Genomic DNA, 20,840 nt, shown 5'->3' on the forward strand with positions numbered 1-20,840 from the left:
CTGCTTCAAATCCCAGCAGCACCTCATGTGGGACACTTTCCTTTTTAAGTAACCATGATTGAGAATATCTCTACTTTACAGAATTCCACACAGATCCGACCTCCCCACACTCACTAAGACCCTTGGCCGTCCTCTGGGCTGATCTGTAATCTGTACCATATCTATTAACGATGTTTGACGTTCGCCCTCCCTACAATTCCACCTAAATTTGGTCCCAATCAAAGTGCCCCACCAAGGCAGAGATGCCAACCCAGGATAACTGAGTGCTCTGGGCGACGGAGGCCTTACACGTTTCACGTGGGCCCGCGTCCTGCTCTCTCTTTCGGGAGCCCTCCTCTGATCCCTCACTGCCTCTCCTTTTGGCCCCTTTCTCTTCCTTATTCGCCAATCCTGGTCTCTTAAAATTTATTTTCACAGCTACCAGACAGCTCTTTAGTTTGAGATGGACAATCTCACTCCTCTTCTCCAAACATTCCCTCCCTCCCCTCCCATCACGTTTCCCTGCAGCTGGAGCCCGAGTCCCGGCCGCTTTCCACCTGCAGGTGCAGGCTGGCGCTGGCGGACACCGCTGCAGGTGCCTGCGCCGCGCGCTCCGGGCCCACGACGACGGGTCCCCTGGCGCGGATCCTGCCCACGAGAGACGAGAAGCCCAGCGCGGAGCGGAGGCGCGTCCCCCGCACAGGCTGAGGAGAACTGGACGTGGACAGAGCTCCAGGAGCAGCTCCGCGGGAGGAGCGAGGGCCCTTCCCGAGGAAGCTGAGCTGTGCGGGGAGAACGGGGTGAGCGTCCCGGGGAGCGCGGAGCCGCGCGCAGCTCCAGCAGGAGACGCAGCCTCTGCCTCGGGGTTCCCCTCAGCGAGTCAGTGACGCTGTGAGCAGCCGAAATGACGCCTCACCTCAAACAGGGACACGGGGACGGGAGGGGGGACGAGGGTCTTGAGCAAGGGGAGGGGCGAAAGGAGCAAAGGGAGGAAGGGACCTGGCGTGAGAGTCTGTGGTGCTCCTGTAGGAGACGCGAGCCGAGGCTTCCAGTTGCATCTGCGGGGAAGAGAAGCTTTCCTTCTGCATCAGTTAAGGGAACTGTGGACATTCCAGCCGTCCAGCTGCAGTAGACAGGACATGAAGAAACTTACATCAGAAGCTTCCATCTAGCTTTCAATTTGGTATGAAAGAAGAAAAAAAAAGCTCTCAATGCAGAGTTTTGTGGGGAAAAAGAAGCATGTTTTTCAATAGGCAATGGAATCTCCTGTACGTTTCTTGAAATCCCGGATCTGTTTATCCTCAAGGAAACATGTTTCAGGTAGTTAAGCTTTGGAAGATTTGGGCTACACATTCGGTTCACCTTCTAAGTTAATGAATGAAAATTTGAAAACACAAAAAAAGTAAGTTTAAGATGGATCCTCCACAATCTTCCAGATCTGACCCATATTTCCCCATTTTTCATGTCTCCCCACTCCCGGACTCAATTCTGCCTTAAACTGTTTACTGTTCCCAACACTGCCTCCCCTCTCCCTTGATGCCCCTGATGCCAGACTCTCCTTTCCTCCTCTTCCCATCCAATGGAATCTTTCCTTCTATGAATCTATGAAGTCTCAGTTCAGGCATCACTTCTTCTGAGCGCCTCCCCTGCTCACTAGGGGTGGAGAGCTGCACCTTCTCTGTGCCCCTGTGAAAATGCCATGATTACTTACCTTTGCAACTTCCTTTGGCAATTTAAAATACAATTGACCTTTATGTACAATTTTAGTCATAATCAGTGTACGTGCTACTTGCTAGCCCATGAGAACTATTTCAGGATATTTGATGCCTCAAAGCTTAGCTCAGGACCAAATAAATTGTTGGCTACACGTTGTTTCCTTTATAAAAATGTTTGGCTTAAATAGGAACTTATAGGCTCAGAGTTTGGAGGCTAGAAGTCCAAAACCAGGTCCTGGCCGCCCTGCGCTCTCTGAAGCTGTAGCGTGCTGGTGGTGACTTGCTGTGCCTGCAGCTCAGGGCCACCTGCTTCTTTCTGCTTCCTCTTGTGGCTTACACTGTCACCTCCAAATTCCTTTGCTTGCAAGAACCGAGGCATATGGGATTAAAGACCCCCCTGACTCTGGCTGACCTCATCTTAATAGTATCTTCCAATGTCCTACTTACAAGTGAGTTCACACTCAGAGGCCCTGGAGGTAGGATTTGCGGATGTCTTGGGGTGGGGGTGGGGGAGGGGCATGATTCTATCACCTCCCTCTCCAGGACTGTGCTCCTCCAAAGTCAAACGCATGACCCATTGCGAAGCTGGTTTAACCTGTGAGATACTCCTGCTAAAACAGAGATTCTTGGACAGTGATGCGGTACATGTAGGAGTAGGCTGTGCTGGAGCCTAAAGGGGAGGGGTGTGGGGCTGGGGGATCAGCAGGCGCACAGATGCCAGCAGACACGAGTGCAGCTAATGGGGGCTGGGCAGGCACAGCAGGTAGCGACACGGGAAGTGCAGATGCTGTGCCAGGGCCCACAGGGGCCAGCAGATCCATCATCGGTGACCAGGGTCAGATGAGGAGGCACTGGTGGAGCTAATGAGGACTCCGCAGGCACGGGACTGGGGCTCGTAGAGGACAAGCAGACGTTACAGGGGGCTAATGACGGAGTAAGTGATTAGGTGTCTGTTAGGGTCCCAATTTCTTTAAATTTAACAGCTAATCAAATTTTAGAGAAGGAAGGGAGAGAAGGAGGAAAATGTCCATTTAATGCCCCTTATTCTGCTGATTTGTTTTCAGGAAAAAGTGTTAAGACCTTACCAGCTGAGAAATGCAGCCTTTCTTTCCTGTTTTCTGCAAGATTCTGACCAGCCCAGGTCTTAGTCGATTTTGCTGTACGTGAAGAGATGCAGAAGTCGCGCTGTGCTGTCAGGACTCGGCACAAGGGATTTGAGGCACGAGCAGCGTCTCGTTGTCCAGCACCTTCCAGACCCGGAGGGGGGGCCGGGGGAGGGACGCGGCAGTGAGCGGCGCAGCCCACCCCGCCAGCAGCTGCTTAGCGGAGGGGCGAGGGGCGCCGGCCAGAACGGAGGCGGCGGGGAGGGGGAATCTCGGAGCACAGCCCATTGGGCCCCAAGACGACGGAAGTCAGAGCTGTTTGTATGCAGGGACCCCGCCCACGGTCATATGGAGGAGTTCCTTGAAATCCAACCCCTGGGAGCCTTGGGCGACAGCCTGGCCTCCGTGAAAAAAATTGGGACGTTGCTGATAAGTAATGCTTGTTTATGAGTCGTGGCGTTTCCATATTGATAGTTTCAATAAGTAGAAACTGTGAAGGAAATCAATGCACCGTGAGTTGCAAAGTAGTAAAAGAAAAAACAGATTTAAACTGATTAGTGTAACCTGGAAATATCTTTTCATTTCATTATCGGGAGGAAAAACCAACCATCCCGCAGTTTCCGTAGTGTAGCGGTTATCACGTTCGCCTAACACGCGAAAGGTCCCCGGTTCGAAAGCGGGCGGAAACAGCGTAATTGCTTTTGTTCACTTACTTGCTGCTCTGTCTGGAATTGGACTTGGAAGCAACGGGTTATTCCCCAGCCTCAACACAGGGCCGCCTTCCCCTACACGAAACCTGAAAACTCAATAGGCTTAAAAGATTGCTAAGGATTTCTAAAAAGGAAATTCGCGTCCAGAGATACCAGATTGTTTTCAAAGCTTTTACTGTTCTTTGCCTCCCTCCCTCCCCCTCTTCTTTCCGTGGGTCCAGGGGTCTCAGGTCTGGCTCCCCCTACTAAGGGACACGCAGCCCGCAGCCCGCAGCCGCCTGCCTCCCCAGGACAGGAGGTAAAACGTCACAGACCTCCCTCAGGGAACCGCGGACAGGTGCCTTGTAAACTGCCTTTTAGTCCAGGCTATACGCGGCCTTCCTACAGTAGCCTCACCAGACCCCATTTATGGGCTTCAGGGGATCCTAGGAAGAACTCTGTGATGAAGGGTCTTTGTTCTGAGACCCTTTCTATTGCCTTCATTTTCCCACCTCTTTGGGGAGTGCTTTCTTCATTCTCAGCCCCTCTTGAGTCCATGAGTCCCAATAAATAAAGCTTGTGTCTGACCCCGTGGAGCGAGTCCTCTAGTCCTGCAGCAGCCGCATCCCATGCCCTTCAGGACTTGGGTTGGAACAATTCCAGGAGACGAAGTTCCACGGGCATGAGCAGGTATGCTCCCGGGAAAAGGAGAAGTCGGGGAAATCCCGGATTCGCCCATGACCTCCATGTGGGGAGGGGAGGCTGCCCTCTGGGTGAGTGGGGACTGCTGAGAGAGTTTGGGGAGGCCCAAAATGTCCACGATACGGACTGTGCTACGGCAGGTGGCAGAGCAGCTGCACTTACATAGAAGAGAGTCGGCTGGAGGGCAGTAGCTCTACCAGGGCTGCACGAGCCTTGCAGGTGGATGCTGAGGCAGAGGAAGTGGCAAAGGCCTCTGTGCGCTGCTTAGAAGAAGAGTTAAAGTTAGGAAGGGACAAGTACCTGGCATAGGCAGAAGGTTCTTCAGGGTCATGCAACTTAAAATCAATAAGTCAACTTATTATATTGAGAACAAAAATTTTTCACTTTATTCACCTAGCATTTTAATGTTGACCTTATTAGATTCCCACCGAACTATGTAAATTTTTCTTTTCTGGGATAAGTTCTGTTATGAAATAACTTGCTTCCTCAACTTTTCAGTGCATATGTCTTTGAAAACAAAACTTTACTCTGTTTTGACATTTCAATAGCCATTTACTATTGACAGCTAAAATTCATTAATTATATTCCTGAAAATTTGGGTGAATAATTAATTAGTACCTATTATTTTAATTCCCAAGGGTATCTCAGGTATATTCATTGATTTTGCTAGTATTCTATTAGTTTTTACAAGTCAAATGCAATACCATATGTGGTGGGCAGGCTAATGGGTCAATGTGGTCAAGCAGGTGCCTAGTTGTTCGGTAAAGCAAGCTCTGCGTTAAGCGTAGCACAAGGGCATCTCATGGACTTTCATCATCAGTGAGTTGACTGCGTGAATGGCTGGTTACATCTACAACCAGCTGAAGAGACTGCCATCAGCAATGAGTGACATTTCATCCAAGAAGTTGAAGACCTTAAAAGGAAAAGTGACTTCAGTCTTCAGAGAGAGAGTTCTCATTTCTGATTCAGGTAGCCAGCGTCTCCTGGGGCACTCACCTAGGACCTTCATCGAAGCGCCCGGCTAGTAGCCTGCCCTGCGGAATATGGACTTATGAATCCCCATGGTCGAATAAGACAGTTTTATATAATCTCTTACTGTTTACAGATACCTCCTGTTGGTTCTGTTTCCCTAGAGAACCCTGACTAATACAGTTTGGTACCAGGGGTAGCTCTTATAGAACAGATTCTTAAAAATAGGATTTCTGAATTGGCTCTGGCATTTTTGCAATTGGCTTGCTACCTGATTAGATTCCAGGACACAAGTAACTCTGTTTCCAATAATCAAGAACCCACTGGCAGTCCCTGGCCTGTGTTGACAACAGACATGAGCAAAATATCAGCACTGGATATAACTACTTCAATGTGTATAAGAGGCAAGGATCAGGGTGAGAGTGTTTTTGACACCATAACAGAGTTTTGTGGAGTTAAAAAGTAACAATGATGTTGGCTGGCTGTTCCTGAATATGCTGGATACAGTTACAAAAGAAAGAGATGAGGTGAAATCTGCAAATTTGAAACTTAAACACTGCATGAATGATGGGAAAGTTTCTATTTGCACTCTAAAAGAAAATCATTATTTGCACAGCCACAGACTTGAGATCCACCAAAACAAGACTGAAATCTAACTAATGTCCATTAGTTACAATGGAAACTATTATCTTAACTTTGCAGGAGTCTGCTGTTAAAGTGAGGGCACTGACTGGAAATGAGCACAATCCTGAAGATTTGGATGGAGAAATACAGGTTGACGATAATGGCACTGGGGTCATTCTATTATTCAAGATCAAGGTTAATGCTAGGACTTGATGGTTGCCCAAGAACTCCAAACCAAATACTTCTAAATTATTTACAGTACTGTTAACTCCCAAAACCTTTCTAGCCTGCTCAGAAATATACACATAAAATTGGATAGACATGAAATTGTTCATGCCCATTGTATACCCACCTAAAATATCAGTGATACAGTAAATAGTCACTTCAACTCCTGTGCACCTTGTTATAGTCAAACTCCACTGTAATATTTCTTTAGCAAATAAAATATTAATATTATGTGCCAGTCTTGAAAAAGTATATCAATGGGTGTAGCATTAAAATGGAATTGATCCAATTTAAAATATTTCCAATGACAAATAGTTTTATTATTACTTTTTCTTTCATTATTCCTCTGAGACTCTTCTGTCCCCAAGGGAAATAACGGAAAGAACTGTGATAACTTTCCTCTGCAATGATTCAAAACCTTCCAAATGAGTGAACTATGAACAGGGAGTTTCCATGGCCAACAAAGAGGCAAAGAAGTTGATCAACTGCAGCCTCTCTCCCAGCCTATCTCTTGCTCCATTTTCTCTGTGTTTATCTTATTCTTTTGGTTGTCTTGCCAGACTTTAGCAATTAAATGCAACACATTTGTATCTTCCTACAATAGTCAGCCTCCCTTTTCTTATGCTGGATGTTTCACTATTCATGCCAAAGGACCTAAAAATCAAAATTCAATTTAGAAAAATGTTTTTCTTCCACTCACAAATTAAACTTGAACATTTTTCTTGTTTTTATGAGCCAGTTGACGTGTGTAAATTCTCCTTTTGTCTTTCCTCTTTCATATGGTACTCGCAGGCTAGAGCATATGCATATGTACAACTATCCTGTCACATGATATTGGCAGTAAAATCCAAATTCTTAATGCTGAAATGACTCTTGTCACTGGAATATTCAGCTATTATAGCATGGCATATAATTCTAAGGACTGAAGGGAAAAATCCAGCTTGATGGTCAGAGAAATTCAGCCTGACCCTTGATTCGATGGCTTTAGTGAGAGGGACCATCAGTTTTAACAAAGAGATAATCAACTTATTCTTTGCCCTTACCTCTTTTCATCCTCCTGCCAACATGCATAATTGAGATTACAATTTAGAGTGAATGGATGATATTTTAAAGATTCCATCACATCTAAAGGGCTTTCTGGAAATCAACCCATTTGGATTCTGAGGCCTGAATCTGCTTCCATTTTCAATATTGTGGAATAATATGTGTGGTACTTATTTGCCCAGTAGCCAGTTCAGCAAATACATAAAAAAGACAGAAATACCAATGAAACAGAGATTCCATACAGGGTTGTTAAGTGATAGGAGCAAGAAGGACCTATGAGCAAGTGAGCACAGCGTTTACCTAGGCAAGTTTTTGGAAATGATTATTGGATGGATGAGGCATAAGGAGACGAGCCCTTCACCATACCTGTTTATCCTTTCTACGTTTAAACACGTGAATGCAATTCTAACCCTAAAACTAAACCTTAAATCCTTCTCAAAAAATGAGTCTTCCACCTATTGAACCAATCTTCAGAATATTCAAAACGAAACCCTTTGTTTCTTTCCTATTTTGTCAATGTTAATGAAATTCATTGTCACGTGTAACTTTAAAAATCTCGTTTCATATTTCACGGAACTGGTGAAGATCCAGTGAGAAGTGGTACAATTCCTGTTCAGAGGGAAACAAGAGACATAGCTTCGTTTTCTCTGCATGAATCTGTATCCCAATGGGACAAAGAGCCGGTGCGGATCCTTTTCCAGCGTCGTTTCGGGGACGGACGTGAAAATCAACCGGCAGATCTAAGCCTGGGTAGGGCAAGGGCCTCCAGGGATGTCTGATGAAACGACTGTGTTAGTTAGGATCGTTAATTCTCGGCGGGAAATGGTTCTTGAAGGACCGGACCTGATTTTCCGAGAGGGCCTTAAAGGTAGAGGTGGGCGGTGTAGACACCACTTAAAATGGAACATCCCAGCGTGGCCCGTACGGGGCTCGAACCCGCGACCTTGGCGTTATTAGCACCACGCTCTAACCAGCTGAGCTAACCGGCCACCGTAGGAAAAAAGGGGTACTTATTCCCGAACTGATGAAACCTAAAATCGATGTCTTTACCCAGTACTCATCTGAAAATCATGAAAAATATTCCTATTTCCTACCGACTCAAACGAGTCACTCAATTTACTTTAAAAACTCACCATCCTACGAGTATATTACATTTTAAAAAGAAACGTAAAACGTCACAGAGCTAAGAGCTCTGGAGAGTGGAGCTCCCTTGAGGAACAGCAGGTGCGCTTCGGCCCAGCGGGGCGACCTCGGTCTGTAGAGAGGAAGGAAGCCGCGTCGCGGAGCTGGGCTCGCTGGAAACGCAAACGCCTCCCAGCCCGCGGCGGGCCTCGGACGCCCCCCTGGGGTGACTCGCGCCAGGTCGTGACAAGGAGCTCAGCTGCCCTGCACGAAGCTGCTCGTCCTCCTGGGGAAATGCCATCGACGATCAAACGGCATTGTCTCCTCCAGGTTCTCTGCAAAAATAACTTCAGCACAACAAACAACAACCCTACAGACCCCAAAGGCCACACAACCATGAGGACACAAATGTGCCACCTCCCCCACACTCTACTACTTTCCCTTCCCCGGCAGGGAAAGGGGAGCAGGAAAGAAGAGATCATCTCCGCATTGGGCCTGCAGGAACCCCGGCTCTTCCGCGCCCCTGAGTCACTGTGGAAAGGCCGGTTCTCATCCGGAGGATCCGCGTGGCCGCCGCGCGGGGCTGCCTCCCCCCGCAGGCCGGGGCCCGCAGCGGCCGCAAGGCCGGGAGCGCGGCGCGGCCCCGAGCTGAGCGCCCGGGCAGGGCCCGCGGGGGCGCCTCCTCTGCTCCCCGGGGCGGCTCCGCGCTGCTCGCGCCTCCCGCCCGCGGGGGCCCTGCCCCGTCTCCCCGCCCGGCCTCGGGGGCTCCGCGGCCGCCGCGACCCCCCACGGCGCCGGCCCGCGTGCGGGGGCCACGGACCCCCTCTCCTGACCCAGCCCTTCCCTGCTGGGGGCGGACCTAAGCCCCCATCAGCGCCGGGGGAAGCCGAGGCCGAGCGCGCAGAGGCGGGGACGTGCCCTGGAAACGCCTGGATCGGGGAAGTGCGGAGGCGCCGGGGGCAAGTGGGCAGCGTCGGAGGAAGGAGGAAGAGGCGGCGACCCCGGCCCCGAGAGTGCGGGCAGCGCGGCCACTTCCCCCGGCCCGAGGTGGTCGGCGAGGGCAGAGCACGTGGGGCGTCTCTCCTGGGGGCCTCCTTCTCCTCCTTCCCGAGCAGCAAGCAAGCCCACGTCAGGGACACAGGCCGTGGGGTTAGGGCGCGTCTGGAGTCGGAGGCGCTTCGCTGGCCCCGGGGAGAAACGCCAAGTGGGGGCCTGGGGCGGACACCCGCGGGGCCGGAAGGACGCTGGAAGCCTCGGTCCCTGCCAGGGCGCCCCGCCCCGCCCCCCCCCCCCCCGCCCATTCCCGGGCAGTTGGATTTGGGGGCAGGAAGGACAGGATGGGGGACAATTCAGGAGGGACGGGGAGGGCTGCAGCCTTCCCTCGGGGTGGGTGTTAGCGATGGCCAAGGCCAGCAGGATTTCCTGAGCTAAGACAGTTCTCTATCCACGGAAGTGGCTGTCAGCAAACCCCTGGTGCGAAGGACAGAGTTAGTTAAGGAATCTGAGGTTTGTCAGGGGGCGATGGGTCTAGTGCCGAGTTCCATCCCCCTCTCCTGGCAGGCTTTTGCCGTCAGCGCTTCTCTCAATACACCCACGCCATGAAGCTCCCAACCCAGTAAAAGGGCTATGAGTTTAAATCAAGACATCTGGGTAGAAAACTTTTGTTTCATTACCTTCATGACTCTGAGCACTCAATAACATCTCAGAATCTCCTTCCTCACGTCCACAAAATTGAATATTACATTTGGAGCAAAACAAACTCATCGAGTTTCCCTTACTGGCGGCGCTGTAGCAGGTGGGGAGCTGCTCAGCCCACACACACGATTTCCAGCCTTTACAGCGCTTGCACGCCAGTGTGGGAGAAAGTGTATGAAACAAGTAAGCAAGTGCAATAATGTATTAAGAGATTGCGTGCAGTGGAGCAAAATAAGGTAGGAAGGTGAGACTGGAATAGGGAATGCAGGTGAGGTGAATATCACGGACCTGGTGGAATTTGATCTAAGACTTGAAGGAAGGGAAAGACTTTACGTAAGGTCACTGTTAGAGAGAACAGACTATGTCACTGCAAAGGCTCTAGGGGGCAGTGGTTTATGGTTTCACGGAAGAGCAAGACGTGATGGTAACTGCAGCAGGTAGGAACAGGGTAGGTAGGTAGATGAGGTAGATCTTGTGCGCCCCTGGGGTGTTTGCTGTTGTTGTTGTTTAGAAGTACAGAGTGCTGAGTTCAGGACCTCATAGATGGGAAGCAGGCGCTCAACTGCTGAGCTACATCTGCTCCCCAATGAGAGTTAGGTTTTCCTTTGTTTTGTTTGTTTGTTCATACCAGGGACCAAGACTGGCACCTTGTACGTGGGAAGCAGGCTCTCAGCCCCCTGAGCTCCATCCTCTCCCCAGGGTATTTGCTTTTCCTCTGAGAGCGGCAAGTGGGCATTGTTTGGTTCTCAGCCAGGGAATGGCTCCAAATGTTTTCAGGTGAAAATGGATCCTTTGGGCTGCTGTGTGGAGAATATAATAGAGAGGATTTGATAGAAAGAGGAAGGTGATGAAGATATTTTAAAAATATTTCTACCAGAAATGGTGTGGCTTGGACCAGAGGGGTAGCATTTGAAGTACTGAGAAATGGCAAGAGTCTGGTCATAGTTTCTAGAAACAACACACATGTTCCACATGAGGAATAGGAGATAGACGGAATCAAAGAAGTCTCCAATCTTTGGGCCCACTAGTCTGAATCATGGCATTGGATTTAATTGAGGAGGGAAATATAATAAGGGAATGTGTGTGTGTGTGTGTATTTGATCTATGTCCTTGGAGATGTCACTCATTAACATATGTAACTGGAGATGTAAATTAGGCAATTGGCTATGCAAATTTGGGGTTGAAAAAATGGTTCAGAATGGAGATAAACCAGTGAGCCAAATAAACAGGATATCACACACTGAGGTGAGGCAGGCTGAAGTCTGGCTGGCAAGCATAGCCGCGCCCAGTGGGGGATATGCGCAGCCCACCACTCGGGTGTAGGGCGGCTGGAACGGGTGAACTGCCCTCAGCCATGGAACGGGCGCACTGCCCTCGGCCCCGCCCAGGCAACCTGACGCCGGCTTGCTGATACCAGCAGGAGCTGCCTACGCTCACATCCCCCTCCCGCACTGTCAAGCCGCAGCGCAAGCCGCACCATGAAAGGCAAGGAACTAGTCCCTACCAATCACTCCCAGCCCCGTTCCCCTTTCCCGCCGGTGCCGCCCCTTCACCAACCTAGAATCTGCCTCTTCCCCCCACCAACTGCTCGCCACCGCCAATCCAATCCCCCTTTGGCCACAGCCAATCAGTCCCCTGCTCACTCCCCCGTAACCCTATATAAACACATGTACTTCCCTTAATAAATTAGACCTGGTGCTCACCTCGTCTCCGTGGTGGTTTCTCCGCCGTGCGCCCTCCACGCCTGCGAGCCCCCGCAGGAGCCTAGGCCTCTCCTGCCCCGTCGTCCACCGGAGAGGACGTACCGACCGCGACACACACACACACACACACACACACACACACACACAGTGCTGTTCCTCACACAAGACTGGACCTCAGTTTCTCTAGTGTAGTAGTTATCACTTCGCCGATTAAAGGCAGGGAAATAGCAGGTTTTTCCCATGCTTGTAACCTGACAAGGCAGTCAGATGCTTACATTTGCCCAAGAGACTGCCTGGTGCTCTGCCTGGAGTTCTCAGCTTGTGAGCGAAGGTTATCCCTGCTACCCAGCCCCCCCTCCACCTCCACGGAACCTGGGCGTCAGTCCCGCTGGCACCTCCAGGGTCGTCAGGCTCCTTCTGAATCGAGGAAGCTGAACACGTTTCCAAGATACCTAAGTATTTCTGAGAAAGAAACCCGCTTCTAAACCCACCATGTTAGTTCAAAACTTATTTTTCTTTCTCTCTCTGTCTTCCTTACCTCTCTCCTTCCATCCTTGAGTCCTTCCTTCCACTCTTTCCTGCTTCTCATGGTGGTCCCGGCCTCAGTTCTCGGTACCTCCTTTTAAAAAAAGATTTTGTACATATAATGCCAGTTTATTTTTTAGTATTCCATAAACTTAGGGAGATTACACCTAAGCCAAGAAAAATTTGAACTAGTACACTTTTTCTTCTTTGGTAATTTGGTAATGGGATGTATTACCTTTATTTTAAGGCTGTTAAAATGTTTATATTGGGGAAATACAGGATAAACTGTGATTCTTAATTCCCTGGGCTAGAAGATAAGCATTTTAAGCTAAACTTACACGCTTCTATTCTGTCACCCCTAGCCCTTTCCCACTCTTCCTCTTTTTCCTTATCTGAGGAGGACTCTATAGGGGCCCATGTCTTAGGGTCCCACCCAGGGGTGGGTCCTCCAGACTGAGGCAGCTGCTGCCCCAGCCCAAGCATGTTTACAAGCCAGGGTTTCTAACTGATCATTACCTTGGCACAAGCGATGGATAAAGAATCTTCACTTCTGCTGTGCCAGGTGCACGCCCCTTTCTAACTTGAACTCTTCTTCCACGCGGTGCACCTCTGCCACTTGTTCTGCCTCACGAGCCACCTGCCAGGCTCCTACCAGCGGCCGAGCTCTAGGGGCTGCTCTCTGGTGGTCCCTCTTTTTCTTCTTAAAGCAGCCGCTGTGCTCCCTGCTGTAGGACAAGCAGAATTCCTGCCGAGTTTCCCGGACGTCCCCACGCGCTCCCCGCGTCCCCGCTCGTCCCTGAAGGCCGCGACCCCCTCCACGTGGGCGGTATGGGCGCCCCCGGATCTCCCCGGGACTCTCCTTTCCTGAGCTGGCGCCTGCGGCTCTGGCGCCCTGCGCTCCTGGCTGGGGGCCGCCTGTTGTCCCTCCCCAGCTCCCGAAGGGCAGGGTCGGGGTCGCCGCAAGACCAGAGGAGCTCTCGGTACAGCGTCAGAAACACGCTCTACTTGCTGCGCCTTCCAGACAGGAGCGGGTCCCCGCAGGCGGCGGCTCAGAGAGCGAAGGCAGCGCTCGGCCAAGGGGCGGGGAACGAGGGCAACAGCAAGGGGCTCGGACAAAGACCCTTCCTAACAGGGTTTTTCTAGGATCTCCTGAAGCCCGTAAATGGGGTGTGGTGAGGTGACTGTAGGAAGCGTACAGCCCGGACTAAAAGGCAGTTTACAAGCTACCTGTCCGCGGTTCCCTGAGGGAGGTCTGCGACGTGTTACCTCCTGTCCTGGGGAGGCAGGCGGCTGCGCGCTGCGGGGTGAGTGTCCCTTAGGAGGGGGGCCAGACCTGAGACCCTGGACCCACGGAAGGAGGGGAGGGAGAGAGGGAGGGAGGGAGGGAAGCAGGGAGGGAGGGAGGGAGGGTGGAATCTAGGGAAGAGGAGGTAGGAAAGGAAAGAAAAGAAAGAAAATGAAGTAAGCTTTGAAAATAATCTGGTCCTTCTGGGATAGGATTTCCTGCTTAGAAATCCTTAGAAATCCTGGAAAGCTGTTCCGCTTCCTGGAAGCTGCGGGCAGCCAGGCGGCCTTTCGCAGGCAGGGCCGTTAGGAACAGGCGTGGCGCAGGGGAGGGCGGCGCTCTGTTTAGCCTGGATCGCCAGTTGCTTAAAAGGAGAATTCCAGAGAAAGGAGCAAGATGAAGCCTTTGGGCCAAGGTAAATACTTGCATATCCTTGTGGAGGAAAGAGCTTCGCAGAGAAATCATTGTTTCCGCCCGGTTTCGAACCGGGGACCTTTCGCGTGTGAGGCGAACGTGATAACCACTACACTACGGAAACCTTGGGCCTGCACACATTTTTTTTCTGGTCACGGAATGGAAAGTCATTTCCAGGTGACTAAATTTAATGCTTCTTCTCTCTTCTTTCAGTACTTTTCATCGCACGGTGCGTTGAGATCTCTCACACTTTACAATTATTGAAACTACCAATATGGAAACACCGTGACTCATAAAAAGCACAGCTCCTGAACAGAGTCCTATTGTTTCCGCAGAGGCCAGGCTCCGGCATCTAAGGCTCCCAGGGGATCTGGTTTCCAGGAACTCTCCCGTGTCACCAAAGGCCGGGGCTCTGCACGAAGAGCTTTGGTTTCCACCTGTCGTCCCGACCACAGGGTGTGAGCGCAGAGACCCCCACGCCCACTTCCCTTCTGCGCTGGGCGCTGGGCTGCGCAGGTGGTGGGCGCGGTGGGCTGCGCGCTGACTGCCGCGTTCCCTTCCCGCCCCCCTCCGGGTCTGGAAGGCGCTAACAACGAGATGCTGCTTGTGCCTCAAATCCCTCGAGCGGAATTCCCAACAGGACAAAGTTGAGAGCACCCCGCTCTTAGAAAGTAAGACTTGGACGAGCCGGAACCTTGCAGAAAACAGGGAAGAAAGGCCATATTTCGCAACTGGTAAGATCTTAACACTTTTTTTCTGAAAACAGGTCAGCAACCTAACTGGGTATTAAGTTGACATTTCCCTTTCTCTCTCTCTTTCTCTTTCTTTCTCTCTTTTTTTCTTTTTATCTTTCTCTTTCTTTTCTTTTCTTTTCTTTCTTGCCTCCTATAATTTGATTAGCTGTTAAAATTAAAGAAATTAGGCCCCTTACACACACCTAATCTGCTTATCTTGTATTAGCCCCAGTCCATGTGCATGTGAATTATATAAATTTTAAAGGAGATATGATGAAAGGTCTTTATCTTTTCTCAACTTTTCATCCTGAACACTTAGGACGTAGCAAGTGATGGACATAATTTAAAAGCCTAATTGTGAATGGTTGAGTCACAGTTTAAAAAATATTAATATCCACTGTTTTCTAGTATGTTCTTTGAAATAGAAGTGAACATGTATATTATCTGGCTTGAAGGAGTCTGAAAAAGAAAGGGCAGTATCTGTTATTTGTAAATTCTCTTGCTCCAAAGAAAGCAGTTATGTTTGATAAATTATGAAACTAAAAGTTATTTTATACCAAAAATAAATAAAAAAGGAAACAAAGAAACAGATGACCATGTTCTGGAGGAAAAGAGTGATTCCCAGGATGCCACCACCAGAACGCTACAGCTTCAGAGAAGGCAGGGCGGACAATACCTGCTTTTGGACTGCTACCCTCCAGACTGTGAGCCAGTAAGTTCCTAATTAAGGCAAAAATATATATAAAGGAATTTTTGGGTAGCCCACAATTTGTTTGATCTGGAGATAGGCTCTGAAGCACTAAATGTCCTGAAGTTCTCAAGGGCTAGCAAGGGACATGTACACTGATTATTACACTAAAATTGCACATAAAGGTTAATTATATTTTAAATTGTCAAAGGAAGTCGCAAAGATAAGTAATCATGGCATTTTCACACGTGCACAGAGAAGGTGCAGCTCTCCACTCCTAATGAGCAGGGAAGGCTTTCAGAAGAAGTGCTACCTGATCTGACACTTCGTAGAAGGAAAGAATCCATTTGGTTGGACAGAGGAGAGGAGAGTCTGGTGTCAGGGGGATCACCAGAGAGGGGAGGCAGGCTTGGGAGAAACACCAAAGAGTTTAAGGCAGATTTGAGGCCTGGAGTGGGGAGACATGAGGAAAAATGAAAAATATGGGCTGCATCAGTTAAGAGTGTGGAGGATTGATATTCCACTTACGTATTTTGAGGTTTCAAATCTTAGATCATTAATTTAGAAGGTGAACAGAATGTTCAAATTTGAGTAACCTTAATTACCTGAACCATGTTTCCTTTTGGATAAACATATGTGGGATTTCAAGAAACTTGAAACTTTCAGTCTAGGACTTGCAGGTAGAAAGCAGCCAGAACTAGCCCTCCAACTATATGGAAACGTAATGTGAGGGGTGGGAGGGAATGTTTGGAGGAGATAAAGGACATTTTCCATCTCAAGGTAAAGAGCTCTTTGGGGGCTGTGTAAATAAATTTGTGGGGCCAAGAATAGAGAGTAAGGAACAGAAAGAGGCCGAGTGGTACTTTGATTCGGACCAATTTTAATGTGGAAATGTAGGGCCGGAGTGAAAATCAAACATCATTACTAGATAGGGCACAGTTACAGATAAGCTGTGAGCACTGCCAAGGATCTTATTCCGTGTGGAATTCTGTAGAGTAGAAGTATTCCCAATCATGGAAGCTCAAGACACGTTTCCCACAAACCCAGAACCTCTTACCTGAACCAGGCATTGACGTTGGTCAACAAAGCCACAAAACCAAATTCCAGTTCCTTGCTGTGGGGAAAAAGGAAGTAAAGGGGACTACTCATAAGTTGGATGAGAGATTGCATGAAATATAAATGCATTTATTTAGAGCCAAGTGTGTGCTAGAAGCGGCAATGGAACCTCAGAGGCAGGCTTTGTGAGCTTTGTACTTACTGTGTATCCCCAGAGCCTTGCAAATTGTGTGGGACATAATAACCCCTCTATAAATGTTTGGAAAAAGTAAATATACAGAGGCTAGACAAGAGCATTCCAGCCTGGTAGAAATAGAGAGTTCGCTTGCATATGTGAAGACATTTATTCCTGTGACAGCAAGTGAAACTACTGCCCTTTGAGATTTTTAACGTTGTGTGCACAAGATGGGGAAAAGTTAATCTATCTCCAATTACACATCCTCTTGGAACCATGGTACTGTGGGTGGTTATGCCTATGAGTGTCTGTAGTAGTATTTCTCTTCTCCTCCTCTTTTTACGCTGCACATTCGTGTACAGCCATGCATTAACTTGGTGCTATGGTGTAGTGGTTATCATACCTGCTTGTACCCAGGGCAGCCTGTGTTCGATTCCCAGTGGAACCATGACGTTTCTTACTTTGCACTAAGAGAAGAAGCTCATGAGCGCCACCTTTTGACCTCCAGGTGAAAGAAATATAAGACCAATTGGGTGCTTCTCCAGGGTCATCTTATGGACACACCACTCAACTCAACTGTTACTTCAGATTGCATGGGACGGTGTCTTGGTGTCTTGTTTTCTAATATCATCCAGAGGTCATGATGGCACAGATGAAAACCAGTACAAACAGGTCCCAGCAACAACAAAAAGGATCATTTCAAAATAATGAACAGCCCGGGAACAAGAATAAAAGAGTCTCATTATTTAAATTACATAGTAGTTATAATTTAATGGATTTATAATTACAGAAAAGCCATCTACTTTATGTAGATGAGCTAATTTCAGGGGCCATTACCAGAAGACACATGGAAACATTTGGGGAACATAACAATGTTCCTTCTTTGTTGTGATAGAGATTAAGTGAGTGCATAAATACGTCATAACTCGTCCCTTTGTGCATGAATGGATGCATTTTACTGCATTGTGTATCATGCAGAATAAAGATGATTTAAACATTAAAAAGGCATCCGAATTTTCAAGCCAATGTCCCTGGCTGCCAGCGGAGAAGTCCTTCCACCACTTAGAGGACGGCTGAGCTGGGCCGCCACCAGGAGCATGAGTCCACACGCTCCCGCCCGCGGCGTGGAGCCGCGGAATTGCGGTGGCCACGCAGGACGCAGCGCACACTAGCACTGCCGGGAACAAGGCTTTACTCGGAGAGGAGAGTCAGCAAGGTCGGCCTCGGCAGTGGGCGAGTGGGCGTCGGTCTCCCGTGGCCAGGGGCCCCTCCCAACACTGGGCACAGAACGATACTCTGTGCTCCCCCCTCTTGCATCACGATGGGGGAGACCCAGTACCCTTCCCCATGGGATATAGATCTTGGCTGAGCACGTGCCACTGACCCACATGCTTGAGCAAGACAATAGAAGGTCACCGAGTACCCGGAATGGGGAATATTACCCCAATAAGTAAGAAGAATCTAGACCAGGCCGCAGGCCTGATGTGCGGCCTCCGCGTAAGGGAAGTTCTGGGCCCAGGGCTCTGACTGGAGAAGGCTGACTCCAGGATGGCTGCTTCTCCATGAAGAATCTTGCAGACGCTGCACACACAACACATCTACAGCAACTGCCAGACGCAAAATAACAGCTGATGATTGCATTTTAAAGAGTGGGGAATATTGATAAATATTCATTAATAATTTCCTAATTATTACCTGATTTTTAAATAATCACCTAAGCTCTTTAGATCCCCATCTCAGGGCTCCCTTCTCAGCTCCTGGCTTTACACCAAAAGTGCATCGTCCCCCTTTATAGCAGAACCTTAAGAATGTCATCACACATTCCCTCTTTCAATAATGCCAGAGATTTGGCCATTCAGGCTCAACTCCTGCGGAATATACCAACTCACTGGAAAATAAGCTCTGTCATAAAAGACAGAAACAAACGTTTCACAACATACAGGGCATTGCTAGCGGGGTGAAGTTTGGGAGTCCTTTATGATGTTACACATGTTTGTCTTGTGAGTTCACAACTTTTACTATGTACTTGTTGGTTATGTATATTCACATATGAATGATATACATCCATGAAAATTTTTAAATAAAAAATTCACACTTTAGATTTAGCTTAACTTTTTTCTTATCTGTTATTAAATTCTTTTTTATTATTCAAGTTTAAGGTAAATGCTAACACTTGATGGGTTCTCAATAACTCCTAAGCAGAATTACTTCTAAGTTGTTTGACAGTATTGGAAACTAGCAAAAAACTTTCTGGCCTGCTCAGAAGTATACACATAAACTTAGATACACATAAAATTGTTCATGCACACTTACACTCACATAAAATATCAGTGATGTAGTAAACATTAAGTGACTTCAATTACAGTGCACCTTGTTATAGCCAAACTCCAGTGTAATATTCCTTTAGCAAATAAACTAGTATTCTGTACCAATTTTGAAAATGTCTATCAATGGTTTTAACATTGAAATGGAATTGATTCAATTAAAAATCTTTCTAACTACAAATGGATTTTTATTACTTTTTTTCATTGTTTCTCCAATACTTTTCCATCTCCAAGGCAAGTAAAGGAAAGAAATGTGAAAACTTTTCTTTGAAATGATTGAAATCCTTCCAATTGAATGAAGCATGAACAGGGAGTTTCTTGGCCAACAAAGAGACAAAGAAGCTGATCAACTTGCATGCTACTTTATTGGAATTGTAGTTGGTGCTGGGGTTTAAGATATATTTAGGGGATTTGAATCTCTGGACTGATAATATGACACCCAGGCCCAGAGCCTCAACAGACTTCAGCTCCTACACTTTGATTTATTGGACTTACTCCACTCAGCTAACATGGAGTTGAAGAAGGTCAACCACCACAACATGGAGCCTAGAGTGTCTACAACTAGAAGCGGGAGGAGTGCATCCAGTACCCATGTGGAATCTAAGCCCTCACTTGATATAGGTGTGGAATGGACACAACCAATCCAATGTCCACAGAGAAAATGTGGAATGGGTGTGGGAACGGTAGCCATGGGGGCTGCTGGGTGTGGGGAACGGGAGGAAGAGATGAGATGTGGAGGCATTTTCGGGACGTGGAGTTGTCCTGGATAGTGCTTCACGGACAATTACGGGACACTGTAGATCCCCCCAGGGCCCACTGGATGGAACATGAGAGAGGCTGGGCTATATGATGTGGACCATTGACTATGGGGTGCAGTGATGCTCAGAGATGAACTTTACCAGGTGCAATGGATGTGTCATGATGATGGGAGAGAGTGTTGCTGTGGGGGGAGTGGGGGGGGGGGGCGGTGGGGTTGAATGGGACCTCATATTTTTTTTAATGTAAATTTAAAAATTAATAAATAAATAATTAAAAAAAAAAGAAGCTGATCAACAGCAGCCTTTCTCACAGCCGATCTTATGCTCCATTTTCTCCTTGATATCCTATTCTTTCTGATGTCTCACCAGACTTAGCAATTAAATGCAACACATTTGTACCTTCCTACAATAATAGCCTTCCATTTGCTGTGTAGGATATGTCATTATTCATGACAATGGTCCTAAAAATCAAAATTAAATTTAAGAAAATGTCTTTCTTCCATTCACAAATATAACTTGAAGATTTTTCTCATTTTTATGAGCCAATTGCTGTATGTAAATGCCTCTTTTGTCTTTCCTCTTTCGTATGATGCTCGCAGGCTACAGCGTATGCATATATACAACTATCTTGTCTCATAATATTGGCACTAAAATCCAAATTCTTAATGCTTAAGTGACTCTTTGTACTGCTCTATTCAGCTATTACAGCATTACATATAATTCCAGGGCCTGAAGGGCAAAATCTAGCGTGATGTCCAGACAAATCCAGCCTGACCATTGATCAGCTGGCTTTAATGAGAGGGACAATCAGTTTTAATGAAGGGCTAATCAACTTACTCTTGCTTTTTTCCTCCTCATCCTCCCCCCAACTTTTCTCTACTCACTGTATTAATATTGTATAGTTGAGATTACAATTTAGAGTAAAAATGGAAAAAAAGAGAAAGCTCCCTAAATATAAAATGGAGATTCCATATTGTGTTGTTAATTGATGAAAGCAAGTTGCAGACGATGTGAGAACAAGTTGTCTTTTATGAAGAGATGGGAAAGCAATAAGTCATAAAAATATGTGCTTGTATTAAGAAAACCGGGAAGGGCCTACGAGCAAGTGAGCACAGCGTTTCCCTCGGCAAGGTCTTGGGCGTGATTACTGGATGGAAGAGGCATAAGGAGAGGAGACTTCAGGTACCTGGTCATACTTTTCTACGTTGAAACCTGTGAACGCAGTTCCAACCCCAAAACTATACCTTAAACCTTCTCCAAACAGCGAGTCTTCCACCTATTGAATCAGTGCTCAGAATGTTCGAACGAGGC

General features: G+C 47.9%; 3 non-coding genes across 3 annotated transcripts; 1 reads left to right on the top strand and 2 right to left on the bottom strand.

The window, feature by feature from the left end:
- The first annotated feature begins 3,413 nt into the window (after window positions 1-3,413).
- Window positions 3,414-3,486, top strand: TRNAV-AAC (transfer RNA valine (anticodon AAC)). Its single transcript has one exon. It is a non-coding gene; the product is annotated as a tRNA-Val (tRNA).
- Window positions 3,487-7,965: 4,479 nt separating this feature from the next.
- On the bottom strand, window positions 7,966-8,039 carry TRNAI-AAU (transfer RNA isoleucine (anticodon AAU)). The gene has a single exon. It is a non-coding gene; the product is annotated as a tRNA-Ile (tRNA).
- A 5,806-nt stretch (window positions 8,040-13,845) lies between these two features.
- On the bottom strand, window positions 13,846-13,918 carry TRNAV-CAC (transfer RNA valine (anticodon CAC)). Its single transcript has one exon. It is a non-coding gene; the product is annotated as a tRNA-Val (tRNA).
- Window positions 13,919-20,840: the final 6,922 nt, after the last annotated feature.

Source organism: Dasypus novemcinctus, chromosome 22 (assembly GCF_030445035.2).
Source record: "Dasypus novemcinctus isolate mDasNov1 chromosome 22, mDasNov1.1.hap2, whole genome shotgun sequence".
Taxonomy (NCBI): Eukaryota; Metazoa; Chordata; class Mammalia; order Cingulata; family Dasypodidae; genus Dasypus; species Dasypus novemcinctus.